This window comes from Dermochelys coriacea, chromosome 19 (assembly GCF_009764565.3).
Source record: "Dermochelys coriacea isolate rDerCor1 chromosome 19, rDerCor1.pri.v4, whole genome shotgun sequence".
NCBI lineage: Eukaryota > Metazoa > Chordata > Testudines > Dermochelyidae > Dermochelys > Dermochelys coriacea.
In genome coordinates, this window is record NC_050086.2 from 11354784 (window position 1) to 11376984 (window position 22201).

The 22201-nt window shown below is 50.1% G+C and overlaps 1 long non-coding RNA gene across 1 annotated transcript; it reads left to right on the forward strand.

Annotated features, from left to right (window-relative positions):
• The first annotated feature begins 9 nt into the window (after positions 1 to 9).
• LOC122458282 lies at positions 10 to 4995 on the forward strand. The gene is made up of 3 exons (XR_006278256.1): positions 10 to 822; positions 2211 to 2350; positions 3479 to 4995. It is a non-coding gene; the product is annotated as an uncharacterized LOC122458282 (long non-coding RNA).
• Positions 4996 to 22201: the final 17206 nt, after the last annotated feature.

The following is a 22201-nucleotide window of genomic DNA, read 5'->3' on the forward strand; positions in this document are numbered from 1 at the left end:
TGTTGGCAACCTTCATCAAGGAAGTACAGTGATGGGGCAGAAAATGGGACTTCTCGTCGTGGTTATAAAATTCACAAACCCCAAAACCAACTGGCCGGGTAACAGGTCAGGCTATGCTCCCAGCACTGAGAGGGAGGGGCTCAGGCTAGAGCAGCATCCCCTTCTCTGAGCATCCCTCCGGGCGAGGGCGAGATCCGTGCCTACCCCCTTCAACTCACGGCATAAGGAAGTGGTATCTGTGGAGGGTGGCAAAGGCTTGGCACTCGGGAACGGGCTTGAAGAGCCAAGCTGCTAAGCCTTCCAGCACCTCCCTCGGCGGCTGGGATTCCTGCAGCTCCTGGGCTGAGGGGCCGTTTGCTGACCGGGACTTTCAGCATCTTTAGGGTAACAGCTTTTATTGGCGGTGCACAAGGGCTCAACTGCCAGCCGCTTAGAAGAGCAGTGCTGAATGCAGCCTCAGTGCTGGGCCTTGATCCCATCACCCCCTGCCCCCGTTGTGTGGGTCCAGCCTCTCCAAGGGTGGGGGCCTTCAGGACCTGTGCAGCACCCTCTTCCCTTCCGCACAGGCAGGGGCGCAACATGGCCGCTAATGAACGGGCACGGTGTCATCAGGCAGCAGGGCGGGATGGGATGTGAAGAAGCTAATTTGGAACTGCAACAGGAAGGTAGGGAGGTGGAATATGCAGCCCCAACTGCCTTGGGACCTGCCTTTCTCCCTGTGTCATAAGCGACCTGTTGAATCAAAAGGGGAGGGGGCTTGCTGGAGCCTCTCCCAGGTGCAGATACTCCCCCACCCAAGCTTGGAGTCTTTTGACCTTCCAGGTATGCTGCAAAGCCTGTCCATCTGAGCTGCCAGGGGGTAGGGTAGAGGCAGTGGAGGGCTGTGGGGAGGGATCCCAAGCTGCATGGGTTATGTGACAGGATCAGCTGCACGGGGGAGGCAGTCTGGCAGTGCTGGGGTCTCAGATGGTTTTGTGGCTGGGACCCGTGCTGGTGCTGTGGTTTTTAAATGCACGGTCAGGGCCCCAGAGCTTGGGACGGTGCCTTTCACCACAGAGGTTTATTAATAAATATGGGGCTCCTAGTAACAGTTAGAGGCCCCAGATGCGAGCGGGACCCCATGGCACCTGGTGCTGGACACACACAGAATACACAGCGGCTGCCCCAATGTGATCACAATCTAAACAGCCAAAGGGTGACTGGGGAAACAGAGGCAGGTGAAGTGACTTGCACGTTGTCATACAGCCCGTTGCTGGCAGAGCTGGGAATAAATCCAGGTCTCCGGAGTCCCAGGGTAGTTCTCTGCCCTCTAAATCACGCTGCCTCTGTCAACTATTTCAGCCTGATGACCTGGTTTCATTGCAACCAGGTAAAACCCGGCTCCTAAGGACAAGCGTCACCCCCAGCTTCTAGCCATGAGAACTGAGCGGGACTGGGTTTTTGGTCAGGAATTTGTGACAAGTTGAGACCAAAACTTTTCGTGGGAAAGGGTTTGTCTGGACAAAACTAGTTGGGAAGGTTTCTCAGGTCCAGGATAGAGTTTCTGGTAGAGGGGAGAGAGCAGGACCCCAGAGCAGCTACTCACCTGAGAGCTGGGGGCGCTCACCTGGAACAAGGTTCAGTTTCAAGTCCCTTTTCTGGATGCGTTGGAGCTGGGGTATGAATGTGGGTCTCCAATAGGCCAGAGATGTACCCTAACCACTGGGCTCCTGGCTGCTGGGGCAATTCTGAAATCGGGATGTGGGGGGGGGAAACAGGAAAGCTGGTTCCTATCCCACTCCTGAGCTCTGAGACTCAGGACTTTGGGATGGCATCTCCTCCAACTTGCTGGGACTCCCCTCTCCCCCTGCATTGTCTCCTCTGAGACCCCGGCCCTGTCAGCGCGAGGGACCAGAACGGCCCCGCTGCTCAGCTCAGGTGTGAGGGTCGATGGGGACAAACAGGGCAGCAGCGTGGTGGGGCTAACCACAGAGCTGTCTCCTCAGCATAGGCTCTGCTGAGCCGGACGTAGGGGTGGGGCCACGCTGCATGACCTGAAGTGGTCCTGGGGCTGTGACAGGGCTCTGAGCCAGTTCCCCTAGCCGGCCGGCCAGCTGGGTGGGGATGGGACTGCTTGTTTATTCCAGGCGAGAGCTCAAGGCCATCTTGGCTGCCTTTTCTCTCTGCCTCTCCCCCCTCCTGGCATGATAATTGCTCAAGGTGAAGGACAGTTTGCACAGAGTTATCTGCAGTGGCTTCTCCTCAATCTTTGCATGGAGTCCCTGGCTGGGGCGCTGCCGGGCATGAGCCTTGCCTCACTAACCTGAACGGCTCCCATCTGGCCCTTTGGTTTAACAGCTTTTCCCTCAAGGTGAGAGCCAAGGTTTGCTTAAAGTGGGGGTGGGGCATAGGAGGGTGTGTCTCTCACTCCCTGCGCCCCGACAAATCAACCTGTGCCTGCAATGCAGCCCGGGCACTAGCCACAATCGCCTGATCCTGAGCCCACCTGTGGGGCGGAAGCGTGGCCTGAGCATGGGTGGGGGTGGGGGAGTTTGATTTCTGATCCCATCTCCGCCACTGCTGATGCGCTTGGCCCCAGATCCGCAGAGGTATTGCAGCACCTAAATCCTACTGGTTTCAATAGGAGTTAGGTACCTGGAAGCCTTTGGGGAATCTGAGACTTGGCTCCCAAGTGCCCTCTGATGGTGGGTGCCTCCGTCTGTCTGTCTGTCTGTCCAACTAGAGCAGTGGTTCTCAACCTGTGACCCATGGGCCATTTGCACCCCACAGCTGTGGCCCATGTGCTATCCTCAGGGCTGTACAGGTTGTGTATATATTGTGTGGTTGTGTCCCACAGAACACTCACATAGAGAGCTGCCTCAGCAGCCCCTAATGGTAAATAGGTTGCGAACTGCTGAACTAGAGGCTCTTTGGGGGCTGGTGTTCGGAGGGGCGGGGCGAGGTGTCTCAGGCTGGGCACCCCAAACTCGAGGCTCCTCTTCCATGCTTGCGGCTGCACCAGTGCCCTCCTGAAGTGGGCTCAGTCTATTGACCTCCCTCCCCAGGCTGTAACCAAGCTTGTGGGCGAGTGTCGGCGCTCTGAGGCCCGGGTGCTGCTCTACAGGAGGGCAGAGCATGGGCCCCGGCCGGCTGGCTTAGCAAGCCTGGACCCTGCTCCATCCAGTGACTTCAGCCAGGGGCGGAGCGGGAATCCTGCATCGTCCCTGTGTGCTGCCCAGGGACGGAAACCAGCATGGAGCATCGTGCTGGCCTTGCTCCTCGGCCCAAGACAGCAGCAGTTCCTTGGCTTCACCATGTGAACCTGCACCTGGCTGCTCAGTGCAAGGCCAGACTCCACCCTGGTGCAGCGGCACCAACTTCAGCGGGGTCTGGCCAGGGATGGATTCAGGCCAACGGGCCAGAAGTCAGGCTCCCGGTTGGTCCTGGGGTCTCTACAGGGGTTGGCAAAAAAAAAAAAAAAGGAAGGAGCCTTTTGCAGCTGAATCATATGGCAACAACTACACCAGGCAAGCTGCTGACCTCTCTCCATCCACGTTCTCCGACTGTGCCCATCCCTGTGGCATCTGGCCAGGTGAGATGGCAGTTATTCCCATGCTGAAGTAGCTGCCTTCTTTGCAGGCCTGACTCCTCGAAGGCCGAGGCAAAAGCGCCACCGCTGCTTTATCTGCGGTGATAAGTTTAATCACTCTGGGGGCTGCGGGCTAAACCAACTCCCTGCTCCGCAGCGGAGGGGGGAGGCAGGGTCTTGGATTTACTGTCTCTGCTTAGGAACGGTGCAGCTGGGCAGCCCCAAGGTCAACTCGGATGGATGCTCGCAGCACTGGATTTACTGATTCTCTGCTTAGGAACGGTGCAGCAAAGAGCAGCCCCGGGGCCCGGCTGCTCGTGCCCTGCACTGCAAGGCCAGGCCCCATGCAGGAAAGACAATCGTAGGTGGAAGAGAGAGCCCAGGAGAAGTGTTAGTAACATGAACGGTCCTGCTGCCATGGGCTTGCCTGGGACTGAAGAGCACTGAGGCTGTGGTAATCCATTTGAAGGGCTTTTCGGGGCTCTCCCCTCCTGGCTGACAGCCTGACTCCGTCCTGGTTAGCACGTTTCAAAGCCTTGCCCGGCACCAATTAAAGAAATTGATCTGAAGCGCCTGTATTCAGTGATGAGCTTGGCCCTACCCAGTCCAGGGGAGGGGGCAAGGAAAGGCCCTGTTTGTGAAAGGCAGGTGAAACACGGGCCTCCCTCTGCCTCCCTGCATCCGAGGGCCAGCGTTACACAGCAGGTGCGGCTAGATAGATCTAGACTAGGTCAGACTAGATTGAAGTTCCCTTCTGGCCTTGGAATCTGAATCTGCTGCTGGGACGGAGCGGGGGTGCTGTAGGGTGATTCTTACTCCTCCAGGCTTATTCTCCTCCCCAAGGGGTACCCAGAGCTGAGCGTCAAGCCATAGAGCTGCCATGCAGGTCCCGTAGCCTGATGGCTCAAGCTCTTTGCTGCACTGCAGGATTTGAACCCAGCTCTCTTGAAAGTGCCTTTGCTCCCTAGATCAGCAGGGGATGGCGGGGGGGGGGGGTGGCATGTTCAGCCCTTAATGGGGGATGGAGAGCCACACTGCTGGGGTCTCGGAAGGGCCGGAAGAATAGTCAGAGAGCAAGGCTGGGGTCAGCCAGGCCATGTTGTCCTGCTACAGTCCCCCATGGCCCATTTCCATACCGCAGAAACCAGCACCTCGGTTGCTGTTAGCTCATTTCCGTTTGGGGCTGGGGCAGCAGAGGGGCCAAGGATTGAGTTGGCAGGGGAAGTCCAATCCCTGCTTAACCCTAAAGTGAAAACAGAGTCTCTGGTCATCTTGTGAAGCCAATTTGTAGGTTGCCTTCTGTGCTCATGATTGAGCTGGAGCAGCTGCAGGTCCGTGTTCTGGCAGAACTGGGCAGGCCAATCCTTGATGCGAGGGGTCCGTCCCCGCATGTTTTCGCTGAGGCCTCTGGACTCTGCTCATGAGCACAACTGGAGGTCAACGAATGGCTACGCAGGTGGTGTCGGAGAGAAGGCTTTGGATTCTTTGACCATGGGATGGTGTTCCATGAAGGAGGAGTGCTGGGCAGAGACGGGCTCCATCTTACGAAGAGAGGGAAGAACATCTTTGCCAGCAGGCTGGCTAACCTAGTGAGGAGGGCTTTAAACTAGGTTCACCGGGGGAAGGAGACCAAAGCCCTGAGGTAAGTGGGAAAGCGGGATACCGGGAGGAAGCACAGGCAGGAATGTCTGTGAGGGGAGGGCTCCTGCCTCATACTGGGAATGAGGGGCGATCAACAGGTTATCTCAAGTGCTTATATACAAATGCACAAAGCCTTGGAAACAAGCAGGGAGAACTGGAGGTCCTGGTGATGTCAAGGAATTATGACGTGATTGGAATAACAGAGACTTGGTGGGATAACTCACATGACTGGAGTACAGTCATGGATGGTTATAAACTGTTCAGGAAGGACAGGCAGGGCAGAAAAGGTGGGGGAGTAGCACTGTATGTAAGGGAGCAGTATGACTGCTCAGAGCTCCGGTACGAAACTGTGGAAAACCTGAGTGTCTCTGGATTAAGTTTAGAAGTGTGTGCAACAAGAGAGATGTCATGGTGGGAGTCTGCTATAGACCACCGGACCAGGGGGATGAGGTGGATGAGGCTTTCTTCCGGCAACTCACGGAAGCTACTAGATCGCATGCCCTGATTCTCATGGGTGACTTTAATTTTCCTGATATCTGCTGGGAGAGCAATACAGCGGTGCATAGACAATCCAGGAAGTTTTGGAAAGCGTAGGGGACAATTTCCTGGTGCAAGTGCTAGGGGAGCCAACTAGGGGAGCGCTTTTCTTGACCTGCTGCTCACAAACCGGGTAGAATTAGTGGGGGAAGCAAAAGTGGATGGGAATCTGGGAGGCAGTGACCATGAGTTGGTTGAGTTCAGGATCCTGACGCAGGGAAGAAAGGTAAGCAGCAGGATACGGACCTGGACTTCAGGAAAGCAGACTTTGACTCCCTCAGGGAACAGATGGCCAGGATCCCCTGGGGGACTAACATGAAAGGGAAGGGAGTCCAGGAGAGCTGGCTGTATTTCAAGGAATCCCTGTTGAGGTTACAGGGACAAACCATCCCGATGAGTCGAAAGAATAGTAAATATGGCAGGCGACCAGCTTGGCTTTATGGTGAAATCTTAGCGGATCTTAAACATAAAAAGAAGCTTACAAGAAGTGGAAGGTTGGACATATGACCAGGGAAGAGTATAAAAATATTGCTCGGGCATGTAGGAAAGATATCAGGAGGGCCAAATCGCACCTGGAGCTGCAGCTAGCAAGAGATGTCAAGAGTAACAAGAAGGGTTTCTTCAGGTATGTTGGCAACAAGAAGAAAGCCAAGGAAAGTGTGGGCCCCTTACTGAATGAGGAGGCAAGCTAGTGACAGAGGATGTGGAAAAAGCTAATGTACTCAATGCTTTTTTTGCCTCTGTTTTCACTAACAAGGTCAGCTCCCAGACTGCTGTGCTGGGCATCACAAAATGGGGAAGAGATGGCCAGCCCTCTGTAGAGATAGAGGTGGTTAGGGACTATTTAGAAAAGCTGGACGTGCACAAGTCCATGGGGCCGGACGAATTGCATCCGAGAGTGCTGAGGGAATTGGCGGCTGTGATTGCAGAGCCCTTGGCCATTATCTTTGAAAACTAGTGGCGAACGGGGGAAGTCCCGGATGACTGGAAAAAGGCTAATGTAGTGCCCATCTTTAAAAAAGGGAAGAAGGAGGATCCTGGGAACTACAGGCGGTCAGCCTCACCTCAGTCCCTGGAAAAATCATGGAGCAGGTCCTCAAAGAATCAATCCTGAAGCACTTAGAGGAGAGGAAAGTGATCAGGAACAGTCAGCATGGATTCACCAAGGGAAGGTCATGCCCTGACTAATCTAATCGCCTTTTATGATGAGTTACTGGTTCTGTGGATGAAGGGAAAGCATGTGGATGTATTGTTCCTTGACTTTAGCAAAGCTTTTGACACGGTCTCCCACAGCATTCTTGTCAGCAAGTTAAGGAAGTATGGGCTGGATGAATGCACTATAAGGTGGGTAGAAAGCTGGCTAGATTGTCAGGCTCAACGGGTAGTGATCAATGGCTCCATGTCTAGTTGGCAGCCGGTGTCAAGTGGAGTGCCCCAGGGGTCGGTCCTGGGGCCCGTTTGTTCAATATCTTCATAAATGATCTGGAGGATGGTGTGGATTGCACTCTCAGCAAATTTGCGGATGATACTAACTGGGAGGAGTGGTAGATACGCTGGAGGGGAGGGATAGGATACAGAAGGACCTAGACAAATTGGAGGATTGGGCCAAAAGAAATCTAATGAGTTCAATAAGGATAAGTGCAGGGTCCTGCACTTAGGATGGAAGAATCCAATGCACCGCTACAGACTAGGGACCGAATGGCTCGGCAGCAGTTCTGCGGAAAAGGACCTAGGGGTGACAGTGGACGAGAAGCTGGATATGAGTCAGCAGTGTGCCCTTGTTGCCAAGAAGGCCAATGGCATTTTGGGTTGTATAAGTAGGGGCATAGCGAGCAGATCGAGGGACGTGATCGTTCCCCTCTATTCGACACTGGTGAGGCCTCATCTGGAGTACTGTGTCCAGTTTTGGGCCCCACACTACAGGAAGGATGTGGATAAATTGGAAAGAGTACAACGAAGGGCAACGAAAATGATTAGGGGTCTAGAGCACATGACTTATGAGGAGAGGCTGAGGGAGCTGGGATTGTTTAGTCTGCAGAAGAGAAGAATGAGGGGGGATTTGATAGCTGCTTTCAACTACCTGAAAGGGGGTTTCAAAGAGGATGGCTCTAGACTGTTCTCAATGGTAGCAGATGACAGAACGAGGAGTAATGGTCTCAAGTTGCAATGGGGGAGGTTTAGATTGGATATTAGGAAAAACTTTTTCACTAAGAGGGTGGTGAAACACTGGAATGCGTTACCTAGGAGGTGGTAGAATCTCCTTCCTTAGAGGTTTTTAAGGTCAGGCTGACAAAGCCCTGGCTAGGATGATTTAACTGGGACTTGGTCCTGCTTTGAGCAGGGGGTTGGACTAGATGACCTTCTGGGGTCCCTTCCAACCCTGATATTCTATGATTCTATGATTCTATGAACTGCTTGTGTCTCCACTGAAAACTCTGCCCACCCAGGAATGCTAAAGCCCCATCTGCACTCCAGGGAATTGGTGCTACCTAGGAGCAGCTCAGAAGGTGCTGCTTCCCAGCAAAGGGCTGAGATGCTGGCCAGGGCTCTAATCTAAACCTTTGAGCCAGCCGTGTAGCTTTCAAGGACAACCGTTTGCAAGGCCCTGGGCACCCTAGCGACTTCTCCTCACTAGACAATGAGATCATGTTAGAACATGACCATGAGGAGTCATGTTAACAGCATAGACAGGGAAATGTCAGGTTAAACTTCATGCCAGCTGGTTGGGGGTTACCCTGTGGTTCCCGAAGGGTTTACCCATGACCAGCTGGTATAACATTAAACACAACATGCCCCTATCTAAGCTGGATACTTAACATCCTGTTCCTTACTTCCAAGCAGACACACCCTTGGGAGGTGCGGGGGGGAAAACCTTTCTGGCCAAAACCTAATAGGGTTCTAACTGGAAAACAGGCACAAACTACTCTGTTCTGATCCAGAGCCCAGCTGTTTGGGGCTGGAGCTTGAATTCAAGCCCATCTGAGCCTTCCTGACCACTGGGAACAGGAAGGTTGTTATAAAACCAGGCTGTGGGCAGACGCATCTCGGGCTGCACTGGGAAAGTGAGTATGGCTGGCTAGGGGGAGTAGGATGGTAGCATGGGCACATTGGAGACACGGATTCACGTCCCTGCTCTGCCAAAGGCTTCCTGTGTGACTTGGAGTGACTCGCTGTAGCCCAGGTACACCAAGGCATTTAAGTTCCTAAATTCTGTTGAAATCCACGGGTGTCAGGACCCTAATCTTTTTGCAGATCTGAGCCTTAAGCTCTCTGGGCCTCTATTCCCGATCTGCAAGATGGGGCTAGCAGCACTGCCCTACCTCCAGGAATTGAGACATGCTCAGAGACTATCGTACCAGGGGTCAGGCTACCACAGACAGAGAGAAACCTAGCTACCACCTGATTGTCACCTGCCGCGGTTAAAACCCAGCCACTCTCAGTGCAGATTAAATACCTGTATTATTACTACGAGTATCTGTTTGGTGCCCATCACCACAGCATCTGGGTGACATACTAGACTTTTGATTGTCCACGCAGCGTTACCAGCCACCAAGGAAGCCCGGGGCTGGGCGGGGGCCCTGCTATATTGCATCCTGAAGACCAGTGCTGGCTCAAGTGTTTCTTCACCTGGAGAGAATCTGGCCAGACTTGAAGTACTAGCTCTGATTGCACCTGGCTAGAGCAGGGACCCTGCCTGGCATGGGAGGAGCTGTAGCACAACCCCCACCTGCCTATCCTTGGGCTAGACGCAGCCGGAGGCTGGTTTTTGTGCTCGTTTCCTCCGCTGCAGGAAGCTTTGCAGGCGATTTCGGCACCTGGCAGGGGCTTTGGGACTCTCCGCAGCAGATAAGAAATTGCATGGCTCGGCTAATTGGAGAATCCAAGGTGCCGCTGGAGATTGCCCTCCCTCTGTGCTGAAGCTGGGGAGAGTGTGCCGGCGGCTCTTGCCAAGGCCAAAGTCCTAGAGCGCGGCGATTATACCTCTGCTGACGAAGGCCCTGTCTGGCGCTAGCACCAGCCATTCAGCTCCTGAGTGTTAAAGTGCCACCGTCGCTGCCTTTAGAGCCGGGACTCAGAGCTGCTGGGTTGTCTTGTGCTGGAAACGAGGGAGGTTTATGGCCATACTCAGAGGCAAAGGAGGCCCCGCCCAGGCCTGGGGCGGGTGGAGCTGAAGGTCACACTCCAGTTACTGGCTCACTCTGCTCCGAGGGGGGAGCCGGTGCCATCGTTTCCATCTGCAGGGGTGGAACCGGCCCCCCCCTCCCGGTGCATAGCCACTCCCAGGGGTTGTGACCCCTACAGGGTTTTGGGGGTTAATACTGCCCTGTCCTTGTCATATTGCTAAATAGGAGCTAGGGTTCCAGCTGGCTGGTGGGGTGGATCCCGGGGGTGGCAATATGGGAAAGGTAGAGAAACCCTGGTCTGATGCACCAGCATAAGAACTACTGCTTCTGTTGTCCTTCACAGCAGGTGGCCTTTGCCTGCCTCTGCTCAGACGACACCTCAGCAGCTGGGAAAGACGCAGACCTGGGTGGACTGAGGACAGGGCACTGCGTGGGATCACCTGACCTCAGCAGGAAATAATTATTTATTTATGGGATAGGACCAGGCCATGATGGCTGAAGACCACGGTCTTGTGATTGCTCTGAGAGCCTGGGATGAAAGGTGGCTGAGCATAAATCGAAAGGGTTTCTTTTCCTTTTTGTCACCAGGTACTGCGGGGATGAGGGGTTTGATGGGTCAGCGGGTCCAACTGGTAACGTCTCTCCTCCGACGTCTTGAAGCCACACACGTGACTTTTTAAGCCAGTTGGGTCATTTCTGATGGACGCCGTTTGAACGCTTGGTGTTGGCGACGCTGCTGATATTAACTCTCCACCCCGAGGCTATCTCTAAGTGGAAGGTGGTGAGAGGTGGGGACAGATTCCTCCCTGCCCCGACCCTCTGGCGTTACTTACCCCATGTGCAGAATGAGCGGGGAGGGACACAGGGGGACAAAGAGCTAGGGAGAGGCCGGTCAGAGCCCGGAGGTCACATTTAGCCCCAGTGTAAGCAGCTGCAGCTTCTTAACATATACGTGTGTCCCCCACCCAAGCAGAATTAGGCTGGTAGGCCAGCCCCTCAGTGGTAATTAGGTGCCTTTGAGGATCTAGGCCTTGGTCTTTACATTCCCATAATGACTGAACAAGCATAACTGCGTTCTTCTCCCCTGTCACCCTGCTTGTAGTACATGGTCTCCTAGCAGTCAGCTCTGGCTTGCCTCCAGGCTGCTGTGCTAAGCCCCCCTTGTTCACTACACCACAACAAGGAGTTCCCCAAGAGGACGTGGTGAAAAAGGGAGGCGTGTGGTATTGCTGTGTGGCTATGACGTCCCTCCGCAAAAGTGGCTGCATTTCCGAGCTGGGTGAAAGGATTCCCGGATATAGCCTGCCATGTGCACTGGGAACCTTCACGATGCAAAAGCTGCTGCCGGCTGAGGGTATGAACTGGGGCTGAGCATTGCTTGGAGGTGCAGCAAGCTCTCACCCTAACACCATCCCTGCACTGCCAGCTGTGTGCTTTGCCACACCCACGGTGGAGGGGCTCGTGGTACCAGAATGTCCCACGGGTAGAGGAAGCATCAGGGTTCTCACTGTCCCTCTGTCCAAGTGTGCAAAGGGCTCCAGTGTGCTCTCCCCACTCTGTACCCGCACTGGGGGGACTGGACTCTATACCGGCACCTTCCTTCAGCAGGTGCCAGAGCCTAGCGAACTGTCACGTTCAGGCTAGGGGGTGTCTAGGGCGCAGCCCCACAGAAGAGCAGAGCTCTTAGTGGGTTGACTCACAGTCCCCAAGTATTTCCCAACCTGTTTTCTAATTCGGGCTCAGCCAAACATACCTTAATAGCTGATTGTATCACGAGGGATAGACAGAGACCTTTGTTTATGCCCTAGCAGGGAGAGAAAACACCGAGCGATAAATCACTTCATTGCTCCGATTGTACTTGATAGCACTGAGGCAGCGAGCAGATAGCAGAACACCTTATCTCAACACCTGTGCACATTCAAATATAAATGGGAGCTGTCAGGGCAGGTTGTTAAGGTGTTCTGAGTTTTAATGCATTAGGTGAAGCTTATTGTGCCATGGGCGTGATAAGGGATGCTTTAGACTGGCCATAGTCTCTTTCTTCATCACTCTGATGAGCTGTGACTTACAAGCACTGGGTTTGTGCCTGATTTTATTAATAATTAAATAATGTTCATCTCCCTAATACTTCATTCTTACCTAGCACTTCGCATCTGTAAACTGCAAGGACCTCATCAAGAGAGTAAACAGCATCCCTCCGTTTTACAAATGGGGAAACTGAGGCATGGAGACAGGAAATTATTTGTCCAAGTCTGTTTTTGCTTCTTTATGATGTATAAAAATTCCCCATCCCTCTTCCCACAATCCCCTGTATGTTAGTGGGGTACAGTTCTGGAACCTAAAGGGTTTTTTTTCTCTTGCTTGTTAATTACCTTAGATATATTAATATTGTCAGACTTCATCTCCCCCGGATTCATGGGAGGACTTTTGGTCTGCCTTGGAGAAATGTATTATAACCTCTCCCACCTCAGTTAAAGGGGGTGGGAATTTGAGTCTTTAACAAGATGTCCTGTTGCCTAAGGCTTCACTAGACATCAGAGTGAAAACCGGCACTAACAAAAAGGGGTACCGAGATTTTCAAAAGTGACTATGTGAGATTGGGGGCACTTCCACTTGTGGAGACCCAATGTGAGACACCTTAAAGCAGTTGTAAGAAGAGGGCATTTTCACCTGCCCTCTGAAAATCAGGCTCTTTTTAAAGGCGCTTAGGTCGTGCCCCAGAATCACTAGCACTTTTGAAAGTCTTGGCCAAAGGGCTATAAACAGGCTGACTATGATTTCCTTCCCTTCTCAGCTGTTAAGAACATAAGAATGACCATACTGGGTCAGACCAAAGGTCCATCCAGCCCAGTATCCTGTCTACCACCAGTGGCCAATGCCAGGTACCCCAGAGGGAGTGAACCTAACAGGTAATGATTAAGTGATCTCTCTCCTGCCATCCATCTCCACCCTCTGACAAACAGAGGCTAGGGACACCATTCCTTACCCATCCTAGCTAATAGCCATTAATGGACTTAACCGCCATGAATTTATCCAGTTCTCTTTTAAACCCTGTTATAGTCCTAGCCTTCACAACCTCCTCAGACAAGGAATTCCTCAAGTTGACTGTGCACTGAGTGAAGAAGAACTTCCTTTTATTTGTTTTAAACCTGCTGCACATAATCTGTTGGTCTTTTATCGCTTGTGACGTCATCCCCTCTAACTAAATCCACCCCAACAGCGGAGTTTGCCACCATCATATTGATCAGCTGTGTGGTCTGTCACTGTCCCCTAGGCTCTGTCTGTCTTTAGACTATTAACTCTTTGGAGCAGGGTCTGCTACTAGCCTGTGTCAGTTCAGCAGGGCTCTAAGGCTGGCTGGTTCCTAGCCACTTCAGTAAGAAACACAATCATTGAACCAATTCCCCAGGCCCCACAGAGGCGTCCAGGGTTTTAGTGTTGCTTTTGGCCCCTGCCCTCTCTAGCATTGGTTCAAGTCAGTCTTGGCCCTTTCCTGGTTTCCACCGGTGGCAAATAGACCAGAGCTTTACAAAAACAAACCTTTGCTAACAGACCACAACACCCAGTGAAGCCTGGGAGCCACTGCCACCCTGTGGACTATAGAGATGACACACTGCCAGGCTGGAAAGCAAAGAACCCACAACAGCTGATGCCCTGTGACAGTTCGGCAAATGTATAGCAGGCTAATCTTTAATCCTCCACCATGCGTGTGTAATATGTTAGCTATTGTATCCAAGTGCTCAGGGGGACCCTCCCGCCTTGTACACAAGATGGATCTTCAGAGGCCCTGGGGAGCAAAACAAATGAGTAAATAACATCCTCTTTGAGTCAGGTGTCTTTCAACACCTTTGTTCTCCTGCAGGATTATAGCGATTAACTAGTTTGCATAGTCTGTTACAGTGCACAGTAATCTCCTTCAGTCAGCATGGAAACTAGGTGTCAGACAGGCAGGCCTCGATGACTCAGAAGATCAGGAGCAGGTCACCTGCTCCCCCCTTTACCTGGCGCCCCCCCTTTATGTCCTTCCCACACATCACCTGTGGTGGGATCAACAGTTTTTCTCCGCTCCGCTCGTGTGGTTTCAAACACGTGGATTGAAAATGTCCACTCTGGGGTTCTGTAGACTGGTGAACTGAGGCCGGCATTCTCAGTCTCAGTGTAGCGAACCGGTGTCCAATCTGGCCACGGTAACAAATCTGGCATTCAAAGATGTTCAGGGTAGCTGCCCGATGTGACCAACTGGGAAATAGCCCTGTTGTTGTTTAAAGAATGTGTGCAGGCCTCTGTGTATTTGGCCAGGCAGGATGGAATTAAAGCAAAGGAGGCTGAAATCAGGAAACCTGCAGGCCAGGAGCAATGGCAAAGATAAGACAGCTTTAGGTACACACCTTGAAAGCAGCTAACATAACAATGGCTGGGCCATCAAGGGGGGAACAAACTACCTCCATACAGGTTTCAGAGTAGCAGCCGTGTTAGTCTGTATTCGCAAAAAGAAAAGGCAGTACTTGTGGCACCTTAGAGACTAACAAATTTATTAGAGCATAAGCTTTCGTGAGCTACAGCTCCCCTGAGTTACTCCTCCCAAGGCCATGCCTGGGATCAAAGGAGACCTAAAGGCTCTGAAAAAGGGAGAGGTGGAGTGTGATAGGGAGGGAGGAGAGAGGAGCTAGGAGAAGCTACCAACCGGTGTGTCAGAGAAAAGCTGACCAGGAACAGGGAGACATAGAGACTGTAAACAGGCCAGGCCAGAGATGGACTCGGCTAGGCTGAGGGGAATTTGCAAAGGTTATTGCCTTGGTTGGCGCTTTGCTCTCATGCATTGTCCCTTTGAGAAATGAACAAACGATGGGCTATTTTGGAGACAGCGGCTCTGGGTCACTGCAAATGGAAGCTATCCCAGGCTCTTGAAGGGAAACTTCTAGTGGTGCCCAAACTAGACTGACTCTGTGTCATTAATACAATTGGGAGCCAGAGATCAGCAGCCCAGAAATCCAGGCTGACAGTGGTTCTTCCCAAAGTGAGGGAGGAAACCAGGCCTGTCATGTAAAGGGTGCACTCAGGAGGGACTGAAAGGGGCCCAAGGCACAGTTTGCCCAGTAACTGTGACACTTTATAAATTAAAAAACAAAAAAAAAAAACAAAAAACCCCTAAATCCATCATCCACCATATTTATGCCCCTTCTTGACAAAGGCAACAGGCCATGTGCTGAAAGAGCCTCTCTTGTGCACAGAAGGTGTCTCTCCAGGTGAAGTCTGAGGTTCTTGGCATGTGGGGGGAGCTTGCATTGTGGATAGAAAACTTCATTCTTGTGGTGTATTGAAAACTTAAATTGCAAGCTGCCTAAGGGTTTTTTTTACTGATCCTGCTTACAGGGTAGCAGGACTCTAAAGGGAAGTATGTGATCAGAGTCAATTCTTCAGATAGCCAGCCTAGAGTAAAGTGGGACGAGTTGTGTCTCTCTATTTTTGGGGAGCAGCCTTGTTTGTCTCTCTCTGATTTGGGATACTTGTGTGTTATTGTTCAGAATGCTAAGAAATAAAGTAGTGTTACATTGCAACCCTTCAGCAAGAGTATTTTTCTTTTTATCTAACTCTCTGTACGTATACCATGAACATAACAATTCGGCACTTTCTATTTTGTTTTGTTTGCCTGCTTATCTACCACATCGCTGTGTGCCAAATAATGGTTTGATGGCACATCTTGCTGCAATGTTGCTGCTGAGGAATTGGGTTTGGCCCCTGAAAAGTTGAATGAAATTAAATAATGAATCCAGTGACAGGATTCACTGAGCAGCTGAACCCTTTAGTTCCCTGGGAGAAAACACCACCAACAGGCTAATGAGAATTAAAAGGGCCCTTCATCAGCTGCTAGAACTTTTCTGTGTTTCAGAGGCTGATTTCCAATAGCTGAACACTGGTCATGAAGGAGGCATCTCGGATGGAGATCAAACTCCCAGTGTCCTTTTTGTGTCTTGTCTTGTGACTGCAGTAGTTCACAGTTGGATCATTTGTCCGGAACTGAATTAAGGGGACCTGGTCAACTGAAAGGGCCGTTATCAGCTTGAAATGGTTGATGGGGACCAATGTATAACCCTTCAGGTTTCTGATTGAGCCCCCTTTAAGTAGCATGTATGGAAATATATATTGTCGGTTTATTCTGCTCCCCTGCTGATATTTACAAAGGTCTTTCCAGCCGGGGAGAGTGGGTGGTCCCAAGATCAAAGCCACACTTGGACCCAGGACCCGTCCCCATTCTCTCTACCCCTGCCTGTCAGTTGCATCTTTGCTGCTGCTCTTACTGGTAAGCTCCCTCTTGCAACGCCTGGGAGAAAGCGTGTATGTGAACTTCCCCCAGCAATGCCTGACAGCCTGAGAGTGGTGTCCTCATGCTAATCAAATGCATGAGACAAATCGGCCATTCCCTATGGGCACCAACAAAGCAATGGAATTGACTGACCACAGGGTGCTGTAAAAGAGAGAGAAATCTCTCTTTTGTCTCTGTTTTCAATCACAGTGATCTTCCATTTTATTTGTAACAATTTCAGGTACAATTTGTCAGGGGGAAATAAAGGGTTATTTTTCCAAGCATCTCTTTAAAAAATTCAGATGATAAAAGCAGATTTCTTTAGTTCTGTTACTAATGAAACCTGAGATTTTTTTTTTAAATCAGAAAGAGCTTTGAAGAAGTCATTTTATTTTTTACCGTCATTGCTGGCTGCTTACTTCCTGCATTTCATTGAACTTGGACCATAAAAATAGTCTAGACTTTCAGGCTCTTGCATACTAGATTAATGCAATAGCATTCATGCTGCAGACGACATTTTAAAAAAAAAATGTTTTCAGTGGCATTTAACAAAGCAAACCACAGAAACATTTCTATTGATCTCAAACATTGCAAAATCTCAGCATGAGAAATACCTAGATTTTCACTCTCAATTCACCTCTTATTATTATTATCTTATTATTTATTAGCTTATGCTCTAATAAATTTGTTAGTCTCTAAGGTGCCACAAGTACTCCTTTTCTTTTTGCGAATACAGACTAACACGGCTGCTACTCTGAAAATTCACCTCCCAGAGTTTCCTACTGCCGATTTAAAATAAATAAATTGATAAAAGTTAAGCACCTTGATGTTGCCTGACTATATCATACACCGTTAGCTCATGTGTCTTCTGCTGGTGGTAAATGATCTAGTGAAATACAACAGATGGCCGCTGGGAGTTCTCCAGCATGCCTTGCTTCCTTTGTCTTCCAGTTTTGGGCTGGGTAGCTTTGGAGCATCAAACAACTTGTAACTGAGCAGGTGCTGCAGCAGTCTTTTAACTGACTGTTTGGATTATTTTGTTAGCTTCATTCATCTCTTTCTTCAAACGTCCATAATTATACATTAATAAATGCCTCATCCCAAGATCTGCAATTGTATAAACATATATAATTTCTTAACAGTTTTCATTGTCTCTCTCACACCACTATGAGATCTAATAACCTCCCTACCCTGGGGCTGTTTGTTATATGATTTAAACGAAGCGTGAACATACTTACACTTGTCTTTTCTTCCTATTTTTTTAAATGTTAATGATGTTAAAAATTCTAGTGTGTCAGTAATGCCAGTGGGAATGGTACTAACAGATTAAATTTGTAGATAGCTGCTTTAACTCTGAAAGATCCAAAGTCCTTTACAAATGTATATATTACAAACCATCACCAAGAAAGTGTTTCATTCATTACTGAGATGCATCCACCTCGTGTTGTGGAGCCTCTGTGGTTGTTTTAACAGTACACAACAACACTACGCAAGAATTTAGGACTAGTTCCGCTGAAGCATATGGCATCAAGATGAAACCGCAGAAGGAATTTAAGTAGACAGTGGAATTCCCTATATGGAGCTGAGCTGGGGTAAATTATTCCTGTTGTTGATTGTGCAGCATTACAAAGGTGAGTGGAACATCCCTAGGTGCCACACTGATGCTTGTTTTGCGCCAGTGTCATTAAGCAGGCATTTGACTGCAACCAATGGCTAGAAGCGAGACAAATTCACACTAAAAATAAGGACCAGTTTTTTAACGGTGAGAGTGATTGGAACAACTTACCAAGGATTGTGGTGCATTCTCCAGCTCTGGAAATGTTTAAATCAACATGGGATGTTTTTTCTAGTTCAGATAGGAATCAATTCAGAGAAGTCCTAGGGCAGTGATTCTCAAACTTTTATACTGGTGACCCCTTTCACATAGCAAGCTTCTGCGTGCGAGCCCCCTTATAAATTAAAAACACTTTTTAATATATTTAACACCATTATAAATGTTGGCGGCAAAGCGGGGTTTGGGGTGGAGGCTGACAGCTCATGACCCCCCACATAACGACCTCTCAACCTCCTGAGGGGTCCTGACCCCCAGTTTGAGAATCCTTGTCCTAGGGCCTGTGTTATGCAGAAGGTCAGGCTAAATAATCACAATGATGCCTTTTGGTTTTATAATCTCTGAATGACAGATAAAGATTTCGTCTGCTGCTCGCCAGAGGAACTGACTAAGAAGGGCTCTTATACTGGTTATATACCAACAATTTGCAAACAATCCAAAGTGTATTTCCCAACACACCTGGAGGCAAGTACCAAAAATAGGAGCACATCTTGTGTGTTATTGCTTAATTATTTCATAGGAATGGAATGTATTGTTCTGTTGGGCCCCGGAATATACTTTCAGCATCCTTTGCACCTCATACAAGAAATATGCCTGGTTTCTTATGTAATCAGCATGATCCTCATCTTTTGAGAGCTGGATCTGTGAGTCAGCACCACAGCTGTGTCACTGAATAGTTTCTATTGTGTGTGCCAACACAGTAAACACATGCTTGCCATTGCGGTTTACTACACTATGCACCTTAATGATGTTACGACATTAAAAACGCCTCTGAAAAGTCGCCAGATGCTTCATGCAGAGATACTGCAGCTGGGCTATGAAATTGGGCTTCTTTTAAAATCCCAGCTTACGCCAACAAGCCCTGGAAATACTTTGGATCACGATCCTGCACAGACATAGGCAGGGGCTTAACTTCACTCACTGCGATTGTTCCGATGGATATCGAGGGGTTTACTCACAGAGCGTATAGTTAGGCATGCATTTAAGTCTTTGTGGGATGGGGCCTTAGACAGGCAGAAATTGGTAATAATAACAGCTGCCTTAGATTTGAGGATGGCTATAATGGGGGGTTCCACTACGCATAATTAGTGGAATTGGCATATCCGAGGACAAAAACTGTATACGCTGCCAGTCCCAGATGTGTTCTGTCCATATGCATCAAGGAAGTCCATAGGAGACATCAGGAAAACATTGCTTAGAACCCTGGTGATGGGGTGTACAAATCCCACACGAGCAGGAAAGGGTTAATCAGCTGCTGGGTGCCAACCAGCCCTGCCCCATCACACCTGAAGTGGTGTCTGGCACCAAGGCCAGAGCTAAAGGAGAGCCCGGGATGGCTGTGCTGGAGAGTAGGGGTTGAGCTCGCGGTGGGGTCAGGAAGGCTGGCTAGGGCCAGGGACCAGGGAAAGCTGCTGCCTGTCAGGGCCTCCCGAAGGGAAGGGAAGAATTTCATGTCCCCTCTTGTGTCACCTGGCCGGAGACTAAGCCCCTCATCCTGGAAGGTGTCGGAAGCGGAGCAGGGCAATGAAAGCTCAGGAGGCAAACAGAAGAGGAGCTACTGCTATCCTGTGCTGTGGTGAGGGGGGGCGTGCAGGGACAGGGTGGCCACACCCTAGGTAGGGAGCAGTGCCTGGTATGGTTGCAAAATGGCCGACTGGGGTGTACAAGGGTACTTAGGTGGCTAGTCCTTGGATGTAGGCACCTAAACCCCAGCTTTGGCTCCACTGCGATTCTGCAGAACTCCCGCTGAACCCCAGAGGTGCCTAAACTCTCTTGGTGCCTAGGTTTTCAGGGTGAAAGTTCCCTGGACATTTACGTTTCTGTCCCTGGGCACGTGCCCCGCTGCCTCGCTCCAGGCATCCAGCCACTTGTCTCCTGCCTAAGCCCCACAGCATGTCACAAAGTGGGGGAAGGCAGGCGTTCGGCTGTGGGGTTCTAACCTGGCAAGTGTGCTCAGAGGCTAGCGGATCGGGTCCCATTCCCCATCCAGAGAAGAAGCCCACCTTAGAACTTAGTGCTGAGAGCACTCACCTGGGCTGTGGGAGACCAAGGGTCAATTCTCCCCATTCTGCTGGAGGGGACAAAAGGATTTGAATGGGGACTCCCCCACTTCTCAAGAAGGGTGCTCCCAATACAGAGCTATGGGATGTTCGGTCTCCTCCATCTCTCCTGTTGAAGCTGTTCCACCGTGGGTAACTAATGAAGTGTTTGGAGCCAGGGGAAGGGACTGGAGCCAGCATCACCCACTTGGGAGGTTGGGGGCTCGAACCACAGGACTACAGAGTTTTTGCTTTAAGACTGTAAAAAAAATTGCTCTGAACCTGTGCACCTAGCCAGGAGAGATCATCTCTTATCAGTTTTCAGAGTAGCAGCCATGTTAGTCTGTATTCGCAAAAAGAAAAGGAGGACTTGTGGCACCTTAGAGACTAACAAATTTATTTGAGCATAAGCTTTCGTGAGCTACAGCTCACTTCATCGGATGCATCGGATGAATGAGCTTATGCTCAAATAAATTTGTTAGTCTCTAAGGTGCCACAAGTACTCCTTCTCTTATCAGTGGTTCTCAAACTTATTTGATCGCACCCCCCCCTCCCTTCTTTGTGTCTGGGGGGGCACAAGGGTGTTGTGGTATTGCCACTCCTATTCTGTGCTGCCTTCACCTCACTACCCGCGTCTTTTAATCCAAAGTACTGTATACAGGACCAATCAGAAGGTAGGGGGAAACAGACATAAGTGTTTGTGTGCTACTCCATATCACAAATGAATCCGGCACTTAGGTAGTTGTGGGACTCGTGAAAGAAACCAGACACCTAGCATGAATATCAGACCCAAACAGGGGACTGAGAGGAGGGCTCTGATCCTGGAGCTGATGATGGGCTGAAGTCTAGACTTGTAAGTGGGATTTTTCAGAAGTGCCTAACTCCCATTGATTTCAGGGGGATTTAGGCATCTAATCAGTTTAGGCACTTTGAAAATCCCACTATTCAATTCCCATTGAAGCCACTGGGGAACTTTCCATTCACTTTAAGGGGAGTTTGATTGGACTCCATCTCCAGGTTAGCTGTGGTTAAAATCATTACCAGCTGACTCCCTTTCTTCCATTTCTTCTGTCAGTGTCAACTCAAGCCAGCAAGGTTTATGGTTTTTTGATTCAGTGTAGCCACCTGCTGGAAGCTGGAGGTATCTCTCCTCTACTGCTCATCACCCAGAGTAATCACTGTCTTATCAACTACTTCTGCTACATTTTACACAGATGAGGAGGGAAGGGTCTGCCTTTCTCCGTGTTTGGTTTTAACCCTCTTGGTGTCATTTATATCACTGGCAGCTCGTGGGGTTCCTTTAACTGCTACATTTTTGGAAATCCTCTGTGTTGCATCCTAGTGATTCTGATTTGAGAAGCTAAAACGGTGGGGCACTTCTTCTGCAGCGGCGTACAGACGGTGTCAGTGCAGCTGTTCTTGCATTTCTTAAACAGGAGGAGGGGAGATCTACCATAAATGTGTGTGGTGGTGTGTGGTGTGTACACGTACACACTACTTGGCTATTCAGGAAGCCTGGCATGCGTCACGTGTGCCCTGACATGTTCTGTTATAACGTTTTTTGGCAGTTTAAGCACCCACCGGGTACCGCTAAGAGCACGGAGTCCGCATGACTCATTAAAAGACGGTTGTTATTGATCTGTTCAAGCCTAACTAGTCCTTAGTGTACCGACGGAATGCATCTGTGATTTAGCTGACTCGGTGATTCTCAGACTTTTTTTGTGCTGTGCCCTGCTTTCACGGCCAGACCCATCCTCTAGTGAAAGCTTTATCTCCTAGTCCTGATGCCTAGAACATCCCTGCAAGCAACTTGGTTACACAAAGAAGTCATCTGAGGACAGCACCACAGAAACAAGCACTTGCTTGAATGTGACAGGCTCAACTGTCGGGGCTACATTGCTTCCCTCCTTTCACTTTGTATCAGTGTTGTTGATTTTCATTTTTTTTAGCACTGTATCATCTTTGTTGCCTTCAGCCTCCAGTGCTCTAATCTCTCCATTCTGCCCCTTCATTATTTGCTCCTGCATCCTGGGTGTTTGTTCCCTCCTTTAGTTTTAGTGGCACCCATAAGTTTGATCATTCATGGTTGAATCTGAACCAAAGAAGCAACCAGTAAAGACTAGCTAATATTAAGCATCTGTGCAGGGAGCACACAGG